Source organism: Heptranchias perlo, chromosome 26, assembly GCF_035084215.1.
Source record: "Heptranchias perlo isolate sHepPer1 chromosome 26, sHepPer1.hap1, whole genome shotgun sequence".
In the NCBI taxonomy this organism is placed as follows: domain Eukaryota; kingdom Metazoa; phylum Chordata; class Chondrichthyes; order Hexanchiformes; family Hexanchidae; genus Heptranchias; species Heptranchias perlo.
This window is the reverse complement of record NC_090350.1, coordinates 15,389,031-15,399,088: the sequence shown is the minus strand read 5'-3', so window position 1 is coordinate 15,399,088 and position 10,058 is coordinate 15,389,031.

The window sequence follows — 10,058 nt, the reverse complement described above, 5'->3', positions numbered from 1 at the left end:
TTGTTTAGTATATTACACTACTGGAATTCAATGTTCAGGCAATTGACTACATTTTTGATATTCAACGGTCTCTCATCTAAATAATTCACCCGTGCGTGTCAACTAATTTCCTATACTTCAGTCAAGCCCAGTGTACCTCAGTAAATGCGCCAAAAACAGTATATTTTAATAATCTGTCACAACCTTTGTTTGTTCTGCATTTAAATTTCACTGTTTTCATCTTTTTTTCCCTTCTCCTTCTATAATGTAACTTCCTTGGTCATGGTGACAGGTTGGAATTTTCCCATAAGACCATATGACATAGGAACAGGAGTAGTCCATTCGGCCCCTCGAGCCTGCTCCGCCATGTAATGAGATCATGGCTGATCTGATTTTTACCTCAACTCCACTTTCCCGCCTTTTCCCCATATCCTTTGACACCCTTGCTGATCAAAAATTTGTCTAACTCAGCCTTGAATGTATTCAATTACTCAGCCTCCACAGCTTTTTAGGGTAAAGAATTCCAAAGATTCACAACCCTCTGGGAGAAGAAATTCCTCCTCATTTCCATCTTAAATGGGCGACCCCTTATTCTGAGACTATGCCCCCTAGTTTTAGATTCCCCCATGAGGGGTAACATCCTCTCAGCATCTACCCTATCGAGTCCCCTCAGAATCTTGTATGTTTCAATAAGATGTCCTCTCATTCTTCTAAACTCCAATGAGTATAGACCCAACCTGTTCAATCTTTCCTCATAAGACAACCCTTCCATAACCGGAATCAACCTAGTGAACCTTCTCTGAACTGCCTCCAATGCAAGTATGTCCTTCCTTAAATAAGGGCATCAGAACTGTATGCAGTACTCCAGGTGCGGTCTCACCAGCACCCTGTACAGTTGCAGCACGACTTCCCTGTTTTTATACTCCATCCCTCTAGAAATAAAGGCCAATATTCCGTTTGCCTTCCGGATTACCTGCTGCACCTGTATGTTGACTTTTTGTGTTTCATGTCCGAGGACACCCAGATTCCTCTGTACCGCAGCATTTTGTAGTATTTCTCCATTCAAATAATATTTTACTTTTTTATTTTTCCTCCTAAAGTGGATGACTTCACATTTTCCCACATTATATTCCATCTGCCAAATTTTTGCCCATTTACTTAACCTGTCAATATCCCTTTGCAGACACTGTGTGTCCTCATCACGACTTGCTTTTCCACCTATCTTCATATCATCAGCAAATTTGGCCACAAGGCACTCTGTTCCCAATACGCCTTTGTCATCTCTGCTCTTCTGTCAGCCATTAGGATTTACCAGTAGTCACAACAACAACAACTTGCATTTATATATAGCACCTTTAACATAGTGAAACATACTTTACAAATATGAACTGGGAACGAACAGAAATCGGGGAGGAGGATTGCGGCAGTGATTGAAGCAGTCGGGTTTCAAGGAGGCGTCTGAAAGTGGGAGAGATGGGGCAAGGAGATGGGCTTCAGTGAGTAGAGTTCCAGAATACTGCTGCGTAATGTCTGAGGTTCTGATAGCAAAAGGGTTTAATGCATTAACCCTTTCTCCAGGAGCCAATGGAGCTGGATTTTCATCGGGGGGGGGGGGTCTGGCAATCCTCCACCGTAACTTTGGCACAAGAGCTGCGGAAACCTTTGGAAAAATGACGTTTGCAACGTTTTTTCCGTGGACCACGAGGATTCTCTGCTGAAGTCATGGCAGACAATCAGGAAAACCCAGGGCAGAACTCAACCCCCTTTAATGTTAATAGAAATTGAATAAGTTTCTCCTTTTCCAACCAGAAATATGCTCAGGTGTCTGATCACTCAGCAGAAAGCCAAAAATAACCGTGTATCTTTTCTCCAGCTGCTCCCAGATCCTTCTGTTAGTCGACTAACAATGTTCCAGTCCCTCGGGACTTAGTGAATGTTTAGCATCATTAGCACTACCTGCCTGAGGTGCCTGGAAGCTATAACAGTAAAGTTCAAACATCTCATCATATCATCGGAAGGAGTGCTACAAGCGCCAATTGTCAGATCAACAGAATGCCTTTCTCAGTTCCTTTTGCTTTCAATTGTTTTTTATGCTCAAGGTGAGGCGTACTGGTGCTAGCAATGGAAATGAAACGCAGTTGGCACCAAGTACCACAAGATAGATTCGGATGAGGAAAGCCATTCATCCATCTTAGCTCAGCGCCCAGTTTTTTTTTGTCAATTATCCAGGCTTTTCGCTTCCACAATTCTGCCTGGAAGACCATTCCAAGTGCTCATTATTCTTCTGTGATGACGAAATTGTTGATATCAGCCTTTCACCAATTTGAACCAGTATCCCCTTCTTCTACTGTCACGGTTTAATTTGAAGTAATGCTCCAGGTTTACATTTTCTATACTGTTTTCTCTCTTATAAACCTATACGGAACGTTGTCCCAGTCTAGAATCATATAGCACAGGAGGCCATTCGGCCTATCATGCCTGTGCCCGCTCTTTGAAAGAGAGATCCAATTAGTCCCCCGCCCCCGCTCTTTACCCATAGTCCTGAAAATTTTTCCTTTTCAAGTGTATATCCAATTCCTTTTTGAAAGTTATTATTGAATCTGCTTTCACCACTCTTTCAGGCAGAGCATTCCAGATCATAACAATTTCTCCTCATCTCCCCTCTGGTTCTTTCAAGTCGCCTTCTTGCAAGGCTGAAACTCTAAATTTCTTTGGTCTTTCCTTATAACTCACACCCTGATGCTAGGGACCGATCATGTGTCTCCTCTCTGCTCCGCCTTCAGGCTTTGAGCATCTCCATTGGTGTCTGAATAGCCAGACTACACCAGGAAACAGCACTAACTACTCCCATGTTAATCAGCACTTGTGACTAGCCAGTAGAACAATGGCATCTTGTAAAATGAATAAACCTTTACATTTCATGCCAACGGTCATTTCTGCCCTCAGGTGGAAAACAATAAAGATCGGTGAGTTTTATACAAAATATCTGTAACAAAATGATTGGTCACTCCATCCCATCCAATAACTGGAAAAGTTCAACCAATCATCACAAGCATTTTTTCTTTCTGCAAGTAACATCTGCTCGGCATTGCTGATGAGGTTCAGATTTGGACACAACTTAATTGGACTCCAGCTCATGCAAGTATTTTATTCAGCATTTACAAATGCTGATTGTACACCAGTGCAGTTAAAATCTGAGTGAACAATGTTGCAAAAATTATTGTAAACAATTTTACAACACCAAGTTATAGTCCAGCAATTTTATTTTAAATTCACAAGCTTTCGGAGGCTACCTCCTTCGTCAGGTGAACGATGTTCACCTGACGAAGGAGGTAGCCTCCGAAAGCTTGTGAATTTAAAATAAAATTGCTGGACTATAACTTGGTGTTGTAAAATTGTTTACAATTGTCAACCCCAGTCCATCACCGGCATCTCCACATCATGGCAAAAATTATTATTTACAGTATTACTTTTCCCTAACTATTGTAATAACACTGGGATCGATACCCTGACAAGAATATTCATCAAGGATACCAGACAAATCCTTAACATCTTGACGTTAACTTCTGGTCAAGGAACTGTCTGGGGCATACCACCCAGTCTCTGCCTAGGAGCAAATGGTACCCAAATTTAGCTTGCTAAACTGTCTTACATCCACCAGTGCAGATTATATTAGCATTTACACTACCAACCTCGCATCAGGATCCACACAAACTACTGAGTGAATGAATTAACCTTTTCTTGACAATTATCAAAGAAGTCACACAACAAAGCCATGAATTAAATATGCAATTAATTAGTAGATAGTTTTAATTGATGAAGTAAATAACAGAGGTTCCAAAGACAGTTCACTTATGTCACTGTAATTCAGCATTAACTGTTTGCTTCATACAAATTTACAGCTGAGATCAGTGTCTGAGATTGATATTAATTGGTGATATTAATTTAGGATTAGCCTCCCTTGATGGCTGACAAATTAGTAGTATTAGATAGCCAGTCTATTGAATAAATTAAAGCTTACATGCTTGTGGTTAACAATGTTTCCAGAACTTATACAACCTCGTCTTTATGAGCTGGCGTGAATGAACTGCTGGCCTTGGTTTACTCTGGGAGGATTGTGTCAACCTTCTGAGACGTCAGACTGATGAGCCTCCATTTGTAGAGGAGCTATCCATTTCTAGATCCTCTGCTCCTGAGTGAATTCAGATTCCGCACTGCAGGTGAAAATCCAAACCTGGCAGCTCCTGGGCGAGTAAATAACTTTGGCAATTTTAACTGCCTGGTTTCCAATGGGTGGGTTGGGTTAAAATCGCCCCCCAACAAGTCAGTTCCATTTCACTATCTCATCAATGCAGCGCGTTGGTGCCTGGAAACTGGGGAATTTGCAACTACGATTCAATGGAGTGGTTTGCAAATCGATCGTCAGATCCAAATTCCACCATCTATGCAAACTTCCTGTAGTTGATTGGTTCAACTGTCATACTTCTAAATCAGCAGAAAATCAGAAATCTCTAACTGAGCGATAAGGAAGATCCATCAGTGAAAAAAGCAGAAACTGAACCAAATCGCTCAAAATATTTTGTACATTTTCTTGTCCACTATTTTTATCTTCAGATAATCAAGGATGCAGGTGTAAAGAAATAGGGTTAGGAACATAATAAGGAAATACAAATCTTACATATTTCATATTAATGTAATTACCTAAAAAAAATGTCTTTTGTGCCTTAGACTACCAAACTGTTTTTACTCAGAAGGCCTCAGCTTCTCTGAAAAGCCTAATTTGAGTTGATATTCTTCCCAGACCTATCACTCTGTCAGCTGAAGAGAGACAATTACCACACCTCTGCCTGCAATTCCTGAAATGCTGCAGTGGGTGAGTGTGCAATGTGTATGATCTCTCTGCATGCATCAACATGATTGTCTCAGAACAATATCTTGAAGTGTATCTTCCCTCAGGTTACACAGTGGGATCCTGACAAAGCGATTCATTTGGCTGGTAACCCAAAATGATCATATATGACCAATTGATCAGGTGGTAGTAAAAACCTGATGTGGACTGTATTACTGAGCAGCGCTGTGCTGCATGCCCTTTGAACAGCTGACTGAATGGCTGCTCCACCTCTCTGCTAATAAGAACGATAGTGCATTAACCTTATTGCATTCATGATCCTTTGACCCTAAACCAGAATTCTGAGCGGAGCACTGAGCAGTTCCATCACTTAGTCATTCTCAGGTTCCTCTATAATTAATTAGTTAAACACAATCAGACATTAGTAGTGCTATATTGTGTTGATTAACAACATGACAATGTTGTTACATTTACCTTACAATATTGGGGACTGTACTAAACCAATCACTACAATCAAAACCAAATTATTTCAAAACAGGCTGGTGCAAGAACTTTAGAACTTTTCCTGAGATACATTTTTGACAGGAGAACCACTTAAAAAATGTTATTTTTAACTTGAGAGAGAGGCTCTCTTAGAAGGAGAGAGAAAGAGAGAGAGAGAAAAAAGGAGATAGAGATATTAAAACTTTCCCATTTTATGTTTTTACTGAGACCTCGAAACAATTCTTCACAGAACTGACCTGTTTTTACAACTGAGTATCTTGTTATTTATTCCACTGTAATGGGTAAGGAATACACCAAGGCCCTGGAAATCTACAGGTCTTCCAGCGCACTCCCACCACAAGAAAAGACATAGCCAGGGCAGGGAATTCTCTGGCCAGAGGTTTCTTTGGTCCTGGCCTGAGACTTAACTGGAGTTTCCAGACTTGGATCTCTGAAGTCAAAAGTCAGGCAGAAATTAGATATCCACCCTCCTGATAGGCCCCTGCCAAAAGGCTGCTGGCAGTGGGACCTACTTGGGCATTGGGCCTCTGTTGCAATACTCGCCTTCCCGCTCTGGTGAGCAGCCGAGATGCACCCATAGTGGCATGGGTGCTCCCCAAGAATATTTTAATAACAGTAGCTTCCCCTTTACCTGCATATTGTGGTTGTGGCCAGCAACGGAGGTTCCTGGCAGGTGGATGCTGGCACTTACCATGGGATCGACGGATCCAATTATTTTTACAAATTATTTCAAAACAAGCTGGAGGATGGGTTTCTCGTGATCAGGTTTGACAGGAAAACTATTTTCAAGTGCTTACTTTTTACTTGAGAGACAGTGGCAGAGAGAATGAGGGAAAGAAAGAGACAGTCAGAGAGACAGAGATTGTAGCCCCTGCATTTTTTTTTGTTTGAAACAGCATAACCCAAGCTCCGAACTCCTTGCCTCTTCATTGCTTTTCTAACCTGAGTCCGCAGTTCCCCACTTTCTCTCCCTCTTCAGTGCCTTCCATCACTTCCAGACAGTCTCTCCCTTCCTGATTGTGTTACTTACTTTTCATCTGGTACACCTTACCTACTATCTTGCTATGTAAACTGCCCTTTAAAAGAGAACTGATGCGAATTAAGTACACTTGTAAAGGAATGTAGTAATAATTAAGGCATGGATTTATGGTTTTCACTAAAAAGTGTACAGGATCACAACATTTGATCCCCAAGACACTGGTAAAAATCCCAGCACATCCCCATGTAATAAAATTGGAACTTGCCTTATTAAGTCATTGTAAATAAGTGGCCCTAATGATATTACATCGTACGTTACATGACATAACAACCCTGTCATAACAAGGTGTTAGCTGTGGATCATTGCTAGCACTCTGGCCTCGGAGTCAGAAGGTTGTGGGTTCAAGTCCCGCTCTATGGACTTGAGCACAAAATCTAGGCTGACATTTCAGTACAATACTGAGGGGGTGCTGTCTTTCAGATGAGACGTTAAATCGAGACCCCCATCTGCCCTCTCAGGTGGATGTAAGAGGTCCCAGTCCACTAATTCTCCTTGCCCATCTTTCTCGCAACTCCACGTTTGAATCCCTCCAATCAGGTCTCCGTCCCTGCCATAGTACCGAAACGGCCTTTATCAAAGTCATAAATGACATCCTATGTGACTGTGGTAAACTGTCCCTCCTCATCCTTCTTGATCTGTCTGCAGCCTTTGACATGTTTGACCACACCATCCTCCCCCAATGCCTCTCCTCTGTTGTCCAGTGGGTGGGACTGTGCTAACCTGGGTCCATTCTTATCTATCCAGTCATAGCCAAAGAATCACCTGAGATGGGTTCTCTTCCCGCTCCTGCACAGTTACCTCTGGAATTCCCCAAGGACCTATCCTTGGCCCACTCCTATTTCTCATCTACATGCTACCCCTCGATGACATCATTCGAAAACAGAATGTTGGGTTCCACACAAACGCTGATGATACCCAGCTCTACCTCACCACCACATCCCTCGACCCCTCCACTGCCTCTGATTTGTCACACTGCTCGTGCGAAATCCAGTCCTGGATGAGCAAACATTTCCTCCAACTAAATACTGGAAAGACTGAAACCATTGTCTTTGGTCCCCGCCACAAACCTCGTTCCCTAGCCACCGACTCCATCCCTCTCCCTGGCCACTATCTGAGGCTGATCCAGTCCATTCGCAACCGTGGCATCCTATTTGACCGAGATGAGCTTCCGACCACATATCCACTCCAACACCAAGACCGCCTACTTCCACCTCTGTAACATCGGCCGTCTCCACCCCTGCCTCAGCTCATCTGCTGCTGAAAGCCTCATCCGTGCCTTTATTACTTCTAGACCTGACTATTCCAATGCTCTCCTAGCCGGCCTCCCATCTTTCACCCTACGTAAACTTGAACTCATCCAAAACTCTTCTGCCCGTATCCTAACTCGCGCCAAGCCCCGTTCACCTATCACCCCTGTGCTCGCTGACCTTCATTGGCTGCTGGTCCAGGAAGGCCTCGATTTTAAAATTCTCATCCTTGTTTTCAAATCCCTCCATGGCCTCACCCTCCCTATCTCTGTAACATCCTCCAGTCCTACAACCATCTGGGATCTCTGCGCTCCTCCAATTCTGGCCTCTTGCGCATCCCTGATTTTCATCACTCCACCATTGACGGCTGTGCCTTCAGTTGCCTAGGCCCTAAGCGCTGGAATTCCCTCCTTAAACCTCTCCATCACTCTACCTCTCTCTCCTCATTTAAGACACTCAATAAAACCTACTTCTTTCCTTTCCTAATATCTCCTTATGTGGCTCCCTGTGAAATTTTGTTTGATAACGTTCCTGTGAAGCGCCTTGGGACGTTACACTATGTTAGAGGCGCTATATAAATGCAAGTTGTTGTTGGTGTCATAGCCAATATTTATTTCTCAACCAACATCAGTAAAACAGATTTTCTGGTCATTATCCCATTGCTGTTTTTGGGACCTTACTTTGTGCAAATTGGCTGCCGCGTTTTCTACATTACAACAGTGACAACACTTCAAAAGTACTTCATTGGCTGTAAAGTGCTTTGGAACGTCCTGACGTCATGAAAGTTGCTATAAAAATGCAAGTCTTTCCTTTTTCCCCCCTGATATTACAAAGCAGTGCATCCTCCTACACACTATGAGTAATTCCACTGGAGATCTGCTTGTCATCATTAATTTTGTTACCTTAGGTCATGGTTTACATCCCGGACTAAGCTTTCGACGAGGGAATAGAATGGTGATGTTCTTTCACTGAAGGGATGTAGGGGCAGACAGACACTATGAGAATCTTCTCCCTTGGATGGTGTTAAGGTTTCTTCATGAAGCAGTGCGGGGTTCTCAGGTCAGTTTCTGGTGATTGGAAGCCAGCCATTTGGTGCAGACTGTCTTGACAGTGGGATCAATAATTATTTTGCTGAGCAGAGGTAGGCTAAATCATTCTCATGACTCTACATGAAGATACACTCAAGCAGCGAAGGGATAAAATTGCCTGTAATTTGGCACTAATTGAGCAATTATTTAATAAAGATAGCAGTGTGGGAAAATGCCACAGAAGCTTCGAAAGCTTCTCCCCTCTACTTGTACTTTGTCACTCAAAGGCAATAGCTTTGTGTACGACATTCTCCACTTATACTGCTCCTCTGGGAGCACAAAGCTTTGAAAGAAAATGGTTGTTTAACGGTGCTCATTTGCATAATTTATTCAGATATGGAAATTGGGAACAAATCCCAGCTCAATCCACAAAATTGCCTCGGTTAATCTAAAAGTACAATTTAGCAATTTATCAAGGGACTAGACTATCTCTGTGACTCATCAGCAATGTAAATATAAATTTAGTTTAGAATCAGCCGTTTGGGAGAATGTTCCTCTGATTAGCAAGGCCACCTGCTGATCCACATAACATTTATTTATAATCTTGTAATATTTACAATGCCAAATATATCAGGGGGCTGGTACTTTAAATTGGCTCCTTGATATGATGTACTACAGCTGGGATGGTGACTGCTCACAAATTCTCCCTTTAACCTCCCAGGATTGTGAAGGTAGCAGACATAGCCACTGGAGAGCTGAAAGTCACCAAACATAAAGATTGGAGTGAAACTGAAAACTCCCTCGAGGTCTTCAATGGCTCACAATAAAATACAATTATAGAGTTATTAACATTTTTTTATTATAGTTCGTGGATTTCCCATGGCATTGTCCGTGGTGAGCCAGAGGATATGCTGTTTTAATGGCATGGAATGCACAATATTTCAGAGCCACTGAGTTTTGATGGCTGAATAAGTTAAACTGCATTCTTGCCATGGAGGGCTGGAGCATTAGGGATCATTTTGAGCTGGGGTTCTATTATGTGCAGATATCGGTGGAATCTGTAACTCATCGGCTTTGATTACCATTAGTTTAACTATGTAGTTAATTTCATCTATTCCCTTGCAGGATACAGGGTTTGCAGGTAGGTAGTTTATGGAATCTGTGTGCAATTGTTGTAGGGAGTTGAGATGGGTTGGTTGTGTTAGGAGGGTGGGCCTGGGGTTTATAGAGAATAAGGGTTTAGGAGAGCTGGGGGGGGGGGGCGAGGGGGGAAGAGGACAGTTGTGGGACTTAGGAACATTGGTATTTGAAAGCAGTGGGAAGGGACTACCAAAGCTTGTGGGAGAGGACAACCAGTTTATAGGAGGGTAAGGGGGAGCATGACAGTGGTGGGAGGGTGGATTTGGGGTGTG